Source organism: Schistocerca gregaria, unplaced genomic scaffold (assembly GCF_023897955.1).
Source record: "Schistocerca gregaria isolate iqSchGreg1 unplaced genomic scaffold, iqSchGreg1.2 ptg000912l, whole genome shotgun sequence".
NCBI classification, from domain to species: Eukaryota; Metazoa; Arthropoda; class Insecta; order Orthoptera; family Acrididae; genus Schistocerca; species Schistocerca gregaria.
Window position 1 is genome coordinate 19115 of NW_026062270.1, and position 13940 is coordinate 33054.

General features: G+C 52.2%; 29 non-coding genes across 29 annotated transcripts; 23 read left to right on the forward strand and 6 right to left on the reverse strand.

Moving 5' to 3' along the window:
* The first annotated feature begins 113 nt into the window (after nucleotides 1-113).
* Trnae-uuc (transfer RNA glutamic acid (anticodon UUC)) lies at nucleotides 114-185 on the forward strand. The gene has a single exon. It is a non-coding gene; the product is annotated as a tRNA-Glu (tRNA).
* Nucleotides 186-442: 257 nt separating this feature from the next.
* Trnai-aau (transfer RNA isoleucine (anticodon AAU)) lies at nucleotides 443-516 on the forward strand. The gene has a single exon. It is a non-coding gene; the product is annotated as a tRNA-Ile (tRNA).
* A 741-nt stretch (nucleotides 517-1257) lies between these two features.
* On the reverse strand, nucleotides 1258-1329 carry Trnag-ucc (transfer RNA glycine (anticodon UCC)). The gene has a single exon. It is a non-coding gene; the product is annotated as a tRNA-Gly (tRNA).
* A 331-nt stretch (nucleotides 1330-1660) lies between these two features.
* Nucleotides 1661-1731, forward strand: Trnag-gcc (transfer RNA glycine (anticodon GCC)). The gene has a single exon. It is a non-coding gene; the product is annotated as a tRNA-Gly (tRNA).
* Nucleotides 1732-2024: 293 nt separating this feature from the next.
* Trnam-cau (transfer RNA methionine (anticodon CAU)) lies at nucleotides 2025-2097 on the forward strand. Its single transcript has one exon. It is a non-coding gene; the product is annotated as a tRNA-Met (tRNA).
* Nucleotides 2098-2553: 456 nt separating this feature from the next.
* Nucleotides 2554-2625, forward strand: Trnae-uuc (transfer RNA glutamic acid (anticodon UUC)). Its single transcript has one exon. It is a non-coding gene; the product is annotated as a tRNA-Glu (tRNA).
* A 257-nt stretch (nucleotides 2626-2882) lies between these two features.
* Trnai-aau (transfer RNA isoleucine (anticodon AAU)) lies at nucleotides 2883-2956 on the forward strand. Its single transcript has one exon. It is a non-coding gene; the product is annotated as a tRNA-Ile (tRNA).
* Nucleotides 2957-3697: 741 nt separating this feature from the next.
* Nucleotides 3698-3769, reverse strand: Trnag-ucc (transfer RNA glycine (anticodon UCC)). Its single transcript has one exon. It is a non-coding gene; the product is annotated as a tRNA-Gly (tRNA).
* A 331-nt stretch (nucleotides 3770-4100) lies between these two features.
* On the forward strand, nucleotides 4101-4171 carry Trnag-gcc (transfer RNA glycine (anticodon GCC)). Its single transcript has one exon. It is a non-coding gene; the product is annotated as a tRNA-Gly (tRNA).
* Nucleotides 4172-4464: 293 nt separating this feature from the next.
* On the forward strand, nucleotides 4465-4537 carry Trnam-cau (transfer RNA methionine (anticodon CAU)). Its single transcript has one exon. It is a non-coding gene; the product is annotated as a tRNA-Met (tRNA).
* Nucleotides 4538-4993: 456 nt separating this feature from the next.
* Nucleotides 4994-5065, forward strand: Trnae-uuc (transfer RNA glutamic acid (anticodon UUC)). Its single transcript has one exon. It is a non-coding gene; the product is annotated as a tRNA-Glu (tRNA).
* A 257-nt stretch (nucleotides 5066-5322) lies between these two features.
* Nucleotides 5323-5396, forward strand: Trnai-aau (transfer RNA isoleucine (anticodon AAU)). Its single transcript has one exon. It is a non-coding gene; the product is annotated as a tRNA-Ile (tRNA).
* Nucleotides 5397-6137: 741 nt separating this feature from the next.
* Trnag-ucc (transfer RNA glycine (anticodon UCC)) lies at nucleotides 6138-6209 on the reverse strand. The gene has a single exon. It is a non-coding gene; the product is annotated as a tRNA-Gly (tRNA).
* A 331-nt stretch (nucleotides 6210-6540) lies between these two features.
* On the forward strand, nucleotides 6541-6611 carry Trnag-gcc (transfer RNA glycine (anticodon GCC)). The gene has a single exon. It is a non-coding gene; the product is annotated as a tRNA-Gly (tRNA).
* Nucleotides 6612-6904: 293 nt separating this feature from the next.
* Trnam-cau (transfer RNA methionine (anticodon CAU)) lies at nucleotides 6905-6977 on the forward strand. The gene has a single exon. It is a non-coding gene; the product is annotated as a tRNA-Met (tRNA).
* Nucleotides 6978-7433: 456 nt separating this feature from the next.
* On the forward strand, nucleotides 7434-7505 carry Trnae-uuc (transfer RNA glutamic acid (anticodon UUC)). Its single transcript has one exon. It is a non-coding gene; the product is annotated as a tRNA-Glu (tRNA).
* A 257-nt stretch (nucleotides 7506-7762) lies between these two features.
* Nucleotides 7763-7836, forward strand: Trnai-aau (transfer RNA isoleucine (anticodon AAU)). The gene has a single exon. It is a non-coding gene; the product is annotated as a tRNA-Ile (tRNA).
* A 741-nt stretch (nucleotides 7837-8577) lies between these two features.
* On the reverse strand, nucleotides 8578-8649 carry Trnag-ucc (transfer RNA glycine (anticodon UCC)). Its single transcript has one exon. It is a non-coding gene; the product is annotated as a tRNA-Gly (tRNA).
* A 331-nt stretch (nucleotides 8650-8980) lies between these two features.
* On the forward strand, nucleotides 8981-9051 carry Trnag-gcc (transfer RNA glycine (anticodon GCC)). The gene has a single exon. It is a non-coding gene; the product is annotated as a tRNA-Gly (tRNA).
* Nucleotides 9052-9344: 293 nt separating this feature from the next.
* Trnam-cau (transfer RNA methionine (anticodon CAU)) lies at nucleotides 9345-9417 on the forward strand. Its single transcript has one exon. It is a non-coding gene; the product is annotated as a tRNA-Met (tRNA).
* A 456-nt stretch (nucleotides 9418-9873) lies between these two features.
* On the forward strand, nucleotides 9874-9945 carry Trnae-uuc (transfer RNA glutamic acid (anticodon UUC)). Its single transcript has one exon. It is a non-coding gene; the product is annotated as a tRNA-Glu (tRNA).
* A 257-nt stretch (nucleotides 9946-10202) lies between these two features.
* On the forward strand, nucleotides 10203-10276 carry Trnai-aau (transfer RNA isoleucine (anticodon AAU)). The gene has a single exon. It is a non-coding gene; the product is annotated as a tRNA-Ile (tRNA).
* Nucleotides 10277-11017: 741 nt separating this feature from the next.
* Trnag-ucc (transfer RNA glycine (anticodon UCC)) lies at nucleotides 11018-11089 on the reverse strand. Its single transcript has one exon. It is a non-coding gene; the product is annotated as a tRNA-Gly (tRNA).
* Nucleotides 11090-11420: 331 nt separating this feature from the next.
* Nucleotides 11421-11491, forward strand: Trnag-gcc (transfer RNA glycine (anticodon GCC)). Its single transcript has one exon. It is a non-coding gene; the product is annotated as a tRNA-Gly (tRNA).
* Nucleotides 11492-11784: 293 nt separating this feature from the next.
* On the forward strand, nucleotides 11785-11857 carry Trnam-cau (transfer RNA methionine (anticodon CAU)). The gene has a single exon. It is a non-coding gene; the product is annotated as a tRNA-Met (tRNA).
* A 456-nt stretch (nucleotides 11858-12313) lies between these two features.
* Nucleotides 12314-12385, forward strand: Trnae-uuc (transfer RNA glutamic acid (anticodon UUC)). The gene has a single exon. It is a non-coding gene; the product is annotated as a tRNA-Glu (tRNA).
* Nucleotides 12386-12642: 257 nt separating this feature from the next.
* Nucleotides 12643-12716, forward strand: Trnai-aau (transfer RNA isoleucine (anticodon AAU)). The gene has a single exon. It is a non-coding gene; the product is annotated as a tRNA-Ile (tRNA).
* Nucleotides 12717-13457: 741 nt separating this feature from the next.
* Nucleotides 13458-13529, reverse strand: Trnag-ucc (transfer RNA glycine (anticodon UCC)). The gene has a single exon. It is a non-coding gene; the product is annotated as a tRNA-Gly (tRNA).
* Nucleotides 13530-13860: 331 nt separating this feature from the next.
* On the forward strand, nucleotides 13861-13931 carry Trnag-gcc (transfer RNA glycine (anticodon GCC)). Its single transcript has one exon. It is a non-coding gene; the product is annotated as a tRNA-Gly (tRNA).
* Nucleotides 13932-13940: the final 9 nt, after the last annotated feature.

Genomic DNA, 13940 nt, shown 5'->3' on the forward strand with positions numbered 1-13940 from the left:
ACTTTTGCCATGCGCGCCTCGGCATGGGAGAGCGAAAAGATGCTCGCAAACAGGGAAAGTGCGACACGGAAAGCCAGTGGAGGGGGTGTAAACCCCAAAAATAAGCGTGCGCGTCCGGTGTGGTCTAGTGGCTAGGATACCTGGCTTTCACCCAGGAGGCCCGGGTTCGATTCCCGGTACCGGAATGTAATTTTTTCGGAACAAAACACGACAAGTTTGGACCCTGCGAAATGCTGTTTCACGTCCTCCTCGCGTTATAGCTACTGGTTCATAAACGTGAGCTGAAAACAGTCGAGAGAAACGGGCACGCAATGAAATTACTACGAGCAGCGGAATAAAGGGAGAAGAGACCCTGGTCCACTGTTGGACTGCTACCATAGAAATGTTACCTGTAAATACGCAGAGCCACTCCGTCTAAGCGCTGGAAGACGGAGTGCACCGAGGCCCGTTAGCTCAGTTGGTTAGAGCGTCGTGCTAATAACGCGAAGGTCGTGGGTTCGATCCCCCCACGGGCCACTTCGATTTTACTACTTCAAAAAGGCAACGCCGATTTCCCCGGGCAAGTATGGTGACAAAGAAATCGTCACATTGTGTGGGAGCTGATAGGGGACCCGAAAGCGACTTGTCGGGACGCGCTAAAACACTTCACAGGTCACAGCACGCTGAACACACAGTTTGTCGTCCGATCACCGCTACTGCGCGACGCTGGGCGTTGTCAGTGCTTGGGCGGGTGACCGCCTGCGAACACAGGGCGCTGCCGACAGTTTCAATTCGTATTTCTCTTTTCTCGTCGGTTTCGGAGCTGCAGCGCTATTCGGTCTAGGGCACTGGCGCCACGTTTTGCCTCTCGGTATGCCAAGTCGCGCCGTGCGGCCACAGTGAAATGAAGGAGCGTGTTGTAAAATTTTCAACAAAGAAAAAAAGAAATGTGCTAGTAATAAAACTGAATTTGTCTGACAGAACATGTAAAATCACACAATGCACGATAACAGGCAGCAGGTCTTTACTTGAGGCATAAGTAATGTTGTGCCCGCCTCGCCATACCTCTCTCAGTCGTTTCGCGTGCTTGTCCTTCTGATATAGGCCGATTGGAGAGCGTCAGCTCTCGCGTCAGCCGAGCAAAGTCGAGACAAGTCGAGACTCAAGCGGAATCGACGCACACAATATAGGGTGGCCTGCAGCCAGTAAGAGGAGGAAAGAAACATTAATTTAATGACGCGTGGCAAAAGTACTCATACGCAGAAGTAAAACGCAGGCTACGGTGGCCGGGAATCGAACCCGGATCAACTGCTTGGAAGGCAACTATGCTGACCATTACACCACCATCGCACGCTTTTCTTCCGCGCACGCCGCGCTGTGTCTGCTTCCCGCCTGTCGGCGGCGGCTGAAGGTGGTCGCAGCAGCAGGCGCATTACGGGGTAGGCGAGCGCATCCAGACAGCGTCTCTACGCACATTTCGCGTCCTTTGGCAAGAGTCGTCGCGTGCGTGCGCCGCAACACTACTTAGACGATCGCGTTCGGGCGTCATTTTTAAGCAGTGCAGCGCAGGATTCAGCGTTTGTAGCATTCTCTCGAGAGGATGCCACGGCGCTGGACGGCAGTCCCACTTTCCCTTCAGACGTCTGCCGCGGAAAGCACAAGGAAGCTGCAAACTAGCTGAGCATCGGTGGTTCAGTGGTAGAATGCTCGCCTGCCACGCGGGCGGCCCGGGTTCGATTCCCGGCCGATGCATCATTTTGTTTTTTCCCCGATAGTGGAGCTGCGTGTCCTTCGCACTCGAAGTGCGTGGGCCACGAGAATGAACCGCGGGATTCCGTGTGGAAACAACCAAACACGCAGCGCGCACGTCTTCTCGTTTGGACTCCTGCGTGCTATTGTGCATACTGGCGTCGGCCTATCATCGCAAGTTGCCTGCAGCGCCGGGAATGCACGTGTAGTAACAGAAAAAATGAGCCAGCAAGTGCAGACTCTCTACCACTAGTATTTGCTACTTGCCGAGATACCAGAAGGTTTGGCCATCACGTGCCTCGGTAGCGCAGTAGGCAGCGCGTAAGTCTCATAATCTTAAGGTCGTGAGTTCGATCCTCACCCGGGGCATTTAATTTACTTCCGTTCACAGCTAAATTGACGGCTCTGGGGTTGCGAAGGAGCAAAACAGCTTGTAGTTTGTTATCCATAAGGCTTCAACAACTCAGCGTGAAAATGCTTACTTCCCGTTATTACTACTTGCAGTTCTTTTGTGAAATTTTCAAGAAAAAATGTACTAGTAATAAAACTGAATTTCGTATGATATAACATGTAAAGTCACACAGTGTATGACCTGCTATATAATGACAGGCTGCAGGTCTTTACTTGCGAAATAAGTAAATAAATATTACTACTCACAGCTTTGCTTTTCCTCCTACCCCTGTAACAACGAGGCCAAAAGCAACGGACTGTGACTTTTGCCATGCGCGCCTCGGCATGGGAGAGCGAAAAGATGCTCGCAAACAGGGAAAGTGCGACACGGAAAGCCAGTGGAGGGGGTGTAAACCCCAAAAATAAGCGTGCGCGTCCGGTGTGGTCTAGTGGCTAGGATACCTGGCTTTCACCCAGGAGGCCCGGGTTCGATTCCCGGTACCGGAATGTAATTTTTTCGGAACAAAACACGACAAGTTTGGACCCTGCGAAATGCTGTTTCACGTCCTCCTCGCGTTATAGCTACTGGTTCATAAACGTGAGCTGAAAACAGTCGAGAGAAACGGGCACGCAATGAAATTACTACGAGCAGCGGAATAAAGGGAGAAGAGACCCTGGTCCACTGTTGGACTGCTACCATAGAAATGTTACCTGTAAATACGCAGAGCCACTCCGTCTAAGCGCTGGAAGACGGAGTGCACCGAGGCCCGTTAGCTCAGTTGGTTAGAGCGTCGTGCTAATAACGCGAAGGTCGTGGGTTCGATCCCCCCACGGGCCACTTCGATTTTACTACTTCAAAAAGGCAACGCCGATTTCCCCGGGCAAGTATGGTGACAAAGAAATCGTCACATTGTGTGGGAGCTGATAGGGGACCCGAAAGCGACTTGTCGGGACGCGCTAAAACACTTCACAGGTCACAGCACGCTGAACACACAGTTTGTCGTCCGATCACCGCTACTGCGCGACGCTGGGCGTTGTCAGTGCTTGGGCGGGTGACCGCCTGCGAACACAGGGCGCTGCCGACAGTTTCAATTCGTATTTCTCTTTTCTCGTCGGTTTCGGAGCTGCAGCGCTATTCGGTCTAGGGCACTGGCGCCACGTTTTGCCTCTCGGTATGCCAAGTCGCGCCGTGCGGCCACAGTGAAATGAAGGAGCGTGTTGTAAAATTTTCAACAAAGAAAAAAAGAAATGTGCTAGTAATAAAACTGAATTTGTCTGACAGAACATGTAAAATCACACAATGCACGATAACAGGCAGCAGGTCTTTACTTGAGGCATAAGTAATGTTGTGCCCGCCTCGCCATACCTCTCTCAGTCGTTTCGCGTGCTTGTCCTTCTGATATAGGCCGATTGGAGAGCGTCAGCTCTCGCGTCAGCCGAGCAAAGTCGAGACAAGTCGAGACTCAAGCGGAATCGACGCACACAATATAGGGTGGCCTGCAGCCAGTAAGAGGAGGAAAGAAACATTAATTTAATGACGCGTGGCAAAAGTACTCATACGCAGAAGTAAAACGCAGGCTACGGTGGCCGGGAATCGAACCCGGATCAACTGCTTGGAAGGCAACTATGCTGACCATTACACCACCACCGCACGCTTTTCTTCCGCGCACGCCGCGCTGTGTCTGCTTCCCGCCTGTCGGCGGCGGCTGAAGGTGGTCGCAGCAGCAGGCGCATTACGGGGTAGGCGAGCGCATCCAGACAGCGTCTCTACGCACATTTCGCGTCCTTTGGCAAGAGTCGTCGCGTGCGTGCGCCGCAACACTACTTAGACGATCGCGTTCGGGCGTCATTTTTAAGCAGTGCAGCGCAGGATTCAGCGTTTGTAGCATTCTCTCGAGAGGATGCCACGGCGCTGGACGGCAGTCCCACTTTCCCTTCAGACGTCTGCCGCGGAAAGCACAAGGAAGCTGCAAACTAGCTGAGCATCGGTGGTTCAGTGGTAGAATGCTCGCCTGCCACGCGGGCGGCCCGGGTTCGATTCCCGGCCGATGCATCATTTTGTTTTTTCCCCGATAGTGGAGCTGCGTGTCCTTCGCACTCGAAGTGCGTGGGCCACGAGAATGAACCGCGGGATTCCGTGTGGAAACAACCAAACACGCAGCGCGCACGTCTTCTCGTTTGGACTCCTGCGTGCTATTGTGCATACTGGCGTCGGCCTATCATCGCAAGTTGCCTGCAGCGCCGGGAATGCACGTGTAGTAACAGAAAAAATGAGCCAGCAAGTGCAGACTCTCTACCACTAGTATTTGCTACTTGCCGAGATACCAGAAGGTTTGGCCATCACGTGCCTCGGTAGCGCAGTAGGCAGCGCGTAAGTCTCATAATCTTAAGGTCGTGAGTTCGATCCTCACCCGGGGCATTTAATTTACTTCCGTTCACAGCTAAATTGACGGCTCTGGGGTTGCGAAGGAGCAAAACAGCTTGTAGTTTGTTATCCATAAGGCTTCAACAACTCAGCGTGAAAATGCTTACTTCCCGTTATTACTACTTGCAGTTCTTTTGTGAAATTTTCAAGAAAAAATGTACTAGTAATAAAACTGAATTTCGTATGATATAACATGTAAAGTCACACAGTGTATGACCTGCTATATAATGACAGGCTGCAGGTCTTTACTTGCGAAATAAGTAAATAAATATTACTACTCACAGCTTTGCTTTTCCTCCTACCCCTGTAACAACGAGGCCAAAAGCAACGGACTGTGACTTTTGCCATGCGCGCCTCGGCATGGGAGAGCGAAAAGATGCTCGCAAACAGGGAAAGTGCGACACGGAAAGCCAGTGGAGGGGGTGTAAACCCCAAAAATAAGCGTGCGCGTCCGGTGTGGTCTAGTGGCTAGGATACCTGGCTTTCACCCAGGAGGCCCGGGTTCGATTCCCGGTACCGGAATGTAATTTTTTCGGAACAAAACACGACAAGTTTGGACCCTGCGAAATGCTGTTTCACGTCCTCCTCGCGTTATAGCTACTGGTTCATAAACGTGAGCTGAAAACAGTCGAGAGAAACGGGCACGCAATGAAATTACTACGAGCAGCGGAATAAAGGGAGAAGAGACCCTGGTCCACTGTTGGACTGCTACCATAGAAATGTTACCTGTAAATACGCAGAGCCACTCCGTCTAAGCGCTGGAAGACGGAGTGCACCGAGGCCCGTTAGCTCAGTTGGTTAGAGCGTCGTGCTAATAACGCGAAGGTCGTGGGTTCGATCCCCCCACGGGCCACTTCGATTTTACTACTTCAAAAAGGCAACGCCGATTTCCCCGGGCAAGTATGGTGACAAAGAAATCGTCACATTGTGTGGGAGCTGATAGGGGACCCGAAAGCGACTTGTCGGGACGCGCTAAAACACTTCACAGGTCACAGCACGCTGAACACACAGTTTGTCGTCCGATCACCGCTACTGCGCGACGCTGGGCGTTGTCAGTGCTTGGGCGGGTGACCGCCTGCGAACACAGGGCGCTGCCGACAGTTTCAATTCGTATTTCTCTTTTCTCGTCGGTTTCGGAGCTGCAGCGCTATTCGGTCTAGGGCACTGGCGCCACGTTTTGCCTCTCGGTATGCCAAGTCGCGCCGTGCGGCCACAGTGAAATGAAGGAGCGTGTTGTAAAATTTTCAACAAAGAAAAAAAGAAATGTGCTAGTAATAAAACTGAATTTGTCTGACAGAACATGTAAAATCACACAATGCACGATAACAGGCAGCAGGTCTTTACTTGAGGCATAAGTAATGTTGTGCCCGCCTCGCCATACCTCTCTCAGTCGTTTCGCGTGCTTGTCCTTCTGATATAGGCCGATTGGAGAGCGTCAGCTCTCGCGTCAGCCGAGCAAAGTCGAGACAAGTCGAGACTCAAGCGGAATCGACGCACACAATATAGGGTGGCCTGCAGCCAGTAAGAGGAGGAAAGAAACATTAATTTAATGACGCGTGGCAAAAGTACTCATACGCAGAAGTAAAACGCAGGCTGCGGTGGCCGGGAATCGAACCCGGATCAACTGCTTGGAAGGCAACTATGCTGACCATTACACCACCACCGCACGCTTTTCTTCCGCGCACGCCGCGCTGTGTCTGCTTCCCGCCTGTCGGCGGCGGCTGAAGGTGGTCGCAGCAGCAGGCGCATTACGGGGTAGGCGAGCGCATCCAGACAGCGTCTCTACGCACATTTCGCGTCCTTTGGCAAGAGTCGTCGCGTGCGTGCGCCGCAACACTACTTAGACGATCGCGTTCGGGCGTCATTTTTAAGCAGTGCAGCGCAGGATTCAGCGTTTGTAGCATTCTCTCGAGAGGATGCCACGGCGCTGGACGGCAGTCCCACTTTCCCTTCAGACGTCTGCCGCGGAAAGCACAAGGAAGCTGCAAACTAGCTGAGCATCGGTGGTTCAGTGGTAGAATGCTCGCCTGCCACGCGGGCGGCCCGGGTTCGATTCCCGGCCGATGCATCATTTTGTTTTTTCCCCGATAGTGGAGCTGCGTGTCCTTCGCACTCGAAGTGCGTGGGCCACGAGAATGAACCGCGGGATTCCGTGTGGAAACAACCAAACACGCAGCGCGCACGTCTTCTCGTTTGGACTCCTGCGTGCTATTGTGCATACTGGCGTCGGCCTATCATCGCAAGTTGCCTGCAGCGCCGGGAATGCACGTGTAGTAACAGAAAAAATGAGCCAGCAAGTGCAGACTCTCTACCACTAGTATTTGCTACTTGCCGAGATACCAGAAGGTTTGGCCATCACGTGCCTCGGTAGCGCAGTAGGCAGCGCGTAAGTCTCATAATCTTAAGGTCGTGAGTTCGATCCTCACCCGGGGCATTTAATTTACTTCCGTTCACAGCTAAATTGACGGCTCTGGGGTTGCGAAGGAGCAAAACAGCTTGTAGTTTGTTATCCATAAGGCTTCAACAACTCAGCGTGAAAATGCTTACTTCCCGTTATTACTACTTGCAGTTCTTTTGTGAAATTTTCAAGAAAAAATGTACTAGTAATAAAACTGAATTTCGTATGATATAACATGTAAAGTCACACAGTGTATGACCTGCTATATAATGACAGGCTGCAGGTCTTTACTTGCGAAATAAGTAAATAAATATTACTACTCACAGCTTTGCTTTTCCTCCTACCCCTGTAACAACGAGGCCAAAAGCAACGGACTGTGACTTTTGCCATGCGCGCCTCGGCATGGGAGAGCGAAAAGATGCTCGCAAACAGGGAAAGTGCGACACGGAAAGCCAGTGGAGGGGGTGTAAACCCCAAAAATGAGCGTGCGCGTCCGGTGTGGTCTAGTGGCTAGGATACCTGGCTTTCACCCAGGAGGCCCGGGTTCGATTCCCGGTACCGGAATGTAATTTTTTCGGAACAAAACACGACAAGTTTGGACCCTGCGAAATGCTGTTTCACGTCCTCCTCGCGTTATAGCTACTGGTTCATAAACGTGAGCTGAAAACAGTCGAGAGAAACGGGCACGCAATGAAATTACTACGAGCAGCGGAATAAAGGGAGAAGAGACCCTGGTCCACTGTTGGACTGCTACCATAGAAATGTTACCTGTAAATACGCAGAGCCACTCCGTCTAAGCGCTGGAAGACGGAGTGCACCGAGGCCCGTTAGCTCAGTTGGTTAGAGCGTCGTGCTAATAACGCGAAGGTCGTGGGTTCGATCCCCCCACGGGCCACTTCGATTTTACTACTTCAAAAAGGCAACGCCGATTTCCCCGGGCAAGTATGGTGACAAAGAAATCGTCACATTGTGTGGGAGCTGATAGGGGACCCGAAAGCGACTTGTCGGGACGCGCTAAAACACTTCACAGGTCACAGCACGCTGAACACACAGTTTGTCGTCCGATCACCGCTACTGCGCGACGCTGGGCGTTGTCAGTGCTTGGGCGGGTGACCGCCTGCGAACACAGGGCGCTGCCGACAGTTTCAATTCGTATTTCTCTTTTCTCGTCGGTTTCGGAGCTGCAGCGCTATTCGGTCTAGGGCACTGGCGCCACGTTTTGCCTCTCGGTATGCCAAGTCGCGCCGTGCGGCCACAGTGAAATGAAGGAGCGTGTTGTAAAATTTTCAACAAAGAAAAAAAGAAATGTGCTAGTAATAAAACTGAATTTGTCTGACAGAACATGTAAAATCACACAATGCACGATAACAGGCAGCAGGTCTTTACTTGAGGCATAAGTAATGTTGTGCCCGCCTCGCCATACCTCTCTCAGTCGTTTCGCGTGCTTGTCCTTCTGATATAGGCCGATTGGAGAGCGTCAGCTCTCGCGTCAGCCGAGCAAAGTCGAGACAAGTCGAGACTCAAGCGGAATCGACGCACACAATATAGGGTGGCCTGCAGCCAGTAAGAGGAGGAAAGAAACATTAATTTAATGACGCGTGGCAAAAGTACTCATACGCAGAAGTAAAACGCAGGCTGCGGTGGCCGGGAATCGAACCCGGATCAACTGCTTGGAAGGCAACTATGCTGACCATTACACCACCACCGCACGCTTTTCTTCCGCGCACGCCGCGCTGTGTCTGCTTCCCGCCTGTCGGCGGCGGCTGAAGGTGGTCGCAGCAGCAGGCGCATTACGGGGTAGGCGAGCGCATCCAGACAGCGTCTCTACGCACATTTCGCGTCCTTTGGCAAGAGTCGTCGCGTGCGTGCGCCGCAACACTACTTAGACGATCGCGTTCGGGCGTCATTTTTAAGCAGTGCAGCGCAGGATTCAGCGTTTGTAGCATTCTCTCGAGAGGATGCCACGGCGCTGGACGGCAGTCCCACTTTCCCTTCAGACGTCTGCCGCGGAAAGCACAAGGAAGCTGCAAACTAGCTGAGCATCGGTGGTTCAGTGGTAGAATGCTCGCCTGCCACGCGGGCGGCCCGGGTTCGATTCCCGGCCGATGCATCATTTTGTTTTTTCCCCGATAGTGGAGCTGCGTGTCCTTCGCACTCGAAGTGCGTGGGCCACGAGAATGAACCGCGGGATTCCGTGTGGAAACAACCAAACACGCAGCGCGCACGTCTTCTCGTTTGGACTCCTGCGTGCTATTGTGCATACTGGCGTCGGCCTATCATCGCAAGTTGCCTGCAGCGCCGGGAATGCACGTGTAGTAACAGAAAAAATGAGCCAGCAAGTGCAGACTCTCTACCACTAGTATTTGCTACTTGCCGAGATACCAGAAGGTTTGGCCATCACGTGCCTCGGTAGCGCAGTAGGCAGCGCGTAAGTCTCATAATCTTAAGGTCGTGAGTTCGATCCTCACCCGGGGCATTTAATTTACTTCCGTTCACAGCTAAATTGACGGCTCTGGGGTTGCGAAGGAGCAAAACAGCTTGTAGTTTGTTATCCATAAGGCTTCAACAACTCAGCGTGAAAATACTTACTTCCCGTTATTACTACTTGCAGTTCTTTTGTGAAATTTTCAAGAAAAAATGTACTAGTAATAAAACTGAATTTCGTATGATATAACATGTAAAGTCACACAGTGTATGACCTGCTATATAATGACAGGCTGCAGGTCTTTACTTGCGAAATAAGTAAATAAATATTACTACTCACAGCTTTGCTTTTCCTCCTACCCCTGTAACAACGAGGCCAAAAGCAACGGACTGTGACTTTTGCCATGCGCGCCTCGGCATGGGAGAGCGAAAAGTTGCTCGCAAACAGGGAAAGTGCGACACGGAAAGCCAGTGGAGGGGGTGTAAACCCCAAAAATAAGCGTGCGCGTCCGGTGTGGTCTAGTGGCTAGGATACCTGGCTTTCACCCAGGAGGCCCGGGTTCGATTCCCGGTACCGGAATGTAATTTTTTCGGAACAAATCACGACAAGTTTGGACCCTGCGAAATGCTGTTTCACGTCCTCCTCGCGTTATAGCTACTGGTTCATAAACGTGAGCTGAAAACAGTCGAGAGAAACGGGCACGCAATGAAATTACTACGAGCAGCGGAATAAAGGGAGAAGAGACCCTGGTCCACTGTTGGACTGCTACCATAGAAATGTTACCTGTAAATACGCAGAGCCACTCCGTCTAAGCGCTGGAAGACGGAGTGCACCGAGGCCCGTTAGCTCAGTTGGTTAGAGCGTCGTGCTAATAACGCGAAGGTCGTGGGTTCGATCCCCCCACGGGCCACTTCGATTTTACTACTTCAAAAAGGCAACGCCGATTTCCCCGGGCAAGTATGGTGACAAAGAAATCGTCACATTGTGTGGGAGCTGATAGGGGACCCGAAAGCGACTTGTCGGGACGCGCTAAAACACTTCACAGGTCACAGCACGCTGAACACACAGTTTGTCGTCCGATCACCGCTACTGCGCGACGCTGGGCGTTGTCAGTGCTTGGGCGGGTGACCGCCTGCGAACACAGGGCGCTGCCGACAGTTTCAATTCGTATTTCTCTTTTCTCGTCGGTTTCGGAGCTGCAGCGCTATTCGGTCTAGGGCACTGGCGCCACGTTTTGCCTCTCGGTATGCCAAGTCGCGCCGTGCGGCCACAGTGAAATGAAGGAGCGTGTTGTAAAATTTTCAACAAAGAAAAAAAGAAATGTGCTAGTAATAAAACTGAATTTGTCTGACAGAACATGTAAAATCACACAATGCACGATAACAGGCAGCAGGTCTTTACTTGAGGCATAAGTAATGTTGTGCCCGCCTCGCCATACCTCTCTCAGTCGTTTCGCGTGCTTGTCCTTCTGATATAGGCCGATTGGAGAGCGTCAGCTCTCGCGTCAGCCGAGCAAAGTCGAGACAAGTCGAGACTCAAGCGGAATCGACGCACACAATATAGGGTGGCCTGCAGCCAGTAAGAGGAGGAAAGAAACATTAATTTAATGACGCGTGGCAAAAGTACTCATACGCAGAAGTAAAACGCAGGCTGCGGTGGCCGGGAATCGAACCCGGATCAACTGCTTGGAAGGCAACTATGCTGACCATTACACCACCACCGCACGCTTTTCTTCCGCGCACGCCGCGCTGTGTCTGCTTCCCGCCTGTCGGCGGCGGCTGAAGGTGGTCGCAGCAGCAGGCGCATTACGGGGTAGGCGAGCGCATCCAGACAGCGTCTCTACGCACATTTCGCGTCCTTTGGCAAGAGTCGTCGCGTGCGTGCGCCGCAACACTACTTAGACGATCGCGTTCGGGCGTCATTTTTAAGCAGTGCAGCGCAGGATTCAGCGTTTGTAGCATTCTCTCGAGAGGATGCCACGGCGCTGGACGGCAGTCCCACTTTCCCTTCAGACGTCTGCCGCGGAAAGCACAAGGAAGCTGCAAACTAGCTGAGCATCGGTGGTTCAGTGGTAGAATGCTCGCCTGCCACGCGGGCGGCCCGGGTTCGATTCCCGGCCGATGCATCATTTTGTTTTTTCCCCGATAGTGGAGCTGCGTGTCCTTCGCACTCGAAGTGCGTGGGCCACGAGAATGAACCGCGGGATTCCGTGTGGAAACAACCAAACACGCAGCGCGCACGTCTTCTCGTTTGGACTCCTGCGTGCTATTGTGCATACTGGCGTCGGCCTATCATCGCAAGTTGCCTGCAGCGCCGGGAATGCACGTGTAGTAACAGAAAAAATGAGCCAGCAAGTGCAGACTCTCTACCACTAGTATTTGCTACTTGCCGAGATACCAGAAGGTTTGGCCATCACGTGCCTCGGTAGCGCAGTAGGCAGCGCGTAAGTCTCATAATCTTAAGGTCGTGAGTTCGATCCTCACCCGGGGCATTTAATTTACTTCCGTTCACAGCTAAATTGACGGCTCTGGGGTTGCGAAGGAGCAAAACAGCTTGTAGTTTGTTATCCATAAGGCTTCAACAACTCAGCGTGAAAATACTTACTTCCCGTTATTACTACTTGCAGTTCTTTTGTGAAATTTTCAAGAAAAAATGTACTAGTAATAAAACTGAATTTCGTATGATATAACATGTAAAGTCACACAGTGTATGACCTGCTATATAATGACAGGCTGCAGGTCTTTACTTGCGAAATAAGTAAATAAATATTACTACTCACAGCTTTGCTTTTCCTCCTACCCCTGTAACAACGAGGCCAAAAGCAACGGACTGTGACTTTTGCCATGCGCGCCTCGGCATGGGAGAGCGAAAAGTTGCTCGCAAACAGGGAAAGTGCGACACGGAAAGCCAGTGGAGGGGGTGTAAACCCCAAAAATAAGCGTGCGCGTCCGGTGTGGTCTAGTGGCTAGGATACCTGGCTTTCACCCAGGAGGCCCGGGTTCGATTCCCGGTACCGGAATGTAATTTTTTCGGAACAAATCACGACAAGTTTGGACCCTGCGAAATGCTGTTTCACGTCCTCCTCGCGTTATAGCTACTGGTTCATAAACGTGAGCTGAAAACAGTCGAGAGAAACGGGCACGCAATGAAATTACTACGAGCAGCGGAATAAAGGGAGAAGAGACCCTGGTCCACTGTTGGACTGCTACCATAGAAATGTTACCTGTAAATACGCAGAGCCACTCCGTCTAAGCGCTGGAAGACGGAGTGCACCGAGGCCCGTTAGCTCAGTTGGTTAGAGCGTCGTGCTAATAACGCGAAGGTCGTGGGTTCGATCCCCCCACGGGCCACTTCGATTTTACTACTTCAAAAAGGCAACGCCGATTTCCCCGGGCAAGTATGGTGACAAAGAAATCGTCACATTGTGTGGGAGCTGATAGGGGACCCGAAAGCGACTTGTCGGGACGCGCTAAAACACTTCACAGGTCACAGCACGCTGAACACACAGTTTGTCGTCCGATCACCGCTACTGCGCGACGCTGGGCGTTGTCAGTGCTTGGGCGGGTGACCGCCTGCGAACACAGGGCGCTGCCGACAGTTTCAATTCGTATTTCTCTTTTCTCGTCGGTTTCGGAGCTGCAGCGCTATTCGGTCTAGGGCACTGGCGCCACGTTTTGCCTCTCGGTATGCCAAGTCGCGCCGTGCGGCCACAGTGAAATGAAGGAGCGTGTTGTAAAATTTTCAACAAAGAAAAAAAGAAATGTGCTAGTAATAAAACTGAATTTGTCTGACAGAACATGTAAAATCACACAATGCACGATAACAGGCAGCAGGTCTTTACTTGAGGCATAAGTAATGTTGTGCCCGCCTCGCCATACCTCTCTCAGTCGTTTCGCGTGCTTGTCCTTCTGATATAGGCCGATTGGAGAGCGTCAGCTCTCGCGTCAGCCGAGCAAAGTCGAGACAAGTCGAGACTCAAGCGGAATCGACGCACACAATATAGGGTGGCCTGCAGCCAGTAAGAGGAGGAAAGAAACATTAATTTAATGACGCGTGGCAAAAGTACTCATACGCAGAAGTAAAACGCAGGCTGCGGTGGCCGGGAATCGAACCCGGATCAACTGCTTGGAAGGCAACTATGCTGACCATTACACCACCACCGCACGCTTTTCTTCCGCGCACGCCGCGCTGTGTCTGCTTCCCGCCTGTCGGCGGCGGCTGAAGGTGGTCGCAGCAGCAGGCGCATTACGGGGTAGGCGAGCGCATCCAGACAGCGTCTCTACGCACATTTCGCGTCCTTTGGCAAGAGTCGTCGCGTGCGTGCGCCGCAACACTACTTAGACGATCGCGTTCGGGCGTCATTTTTAAGCAGTGCAGCGCAGGATTCAGCGTTTGTAGCATTCTCTCGAGAGGATGCCACGGCGCTGGACGGCAGTCCCACTTTCCCTTCAGACGTCTGCCGCGGAAAGCACAAGGAAGCTGCAAACTAGCTGAGCATCGGTGGTTCAGTGGTAGAATGCTCGCCTGCCACGCGGGCGGCCCGGGTTCGATTCCCGGCCGATGCATCATTTTGT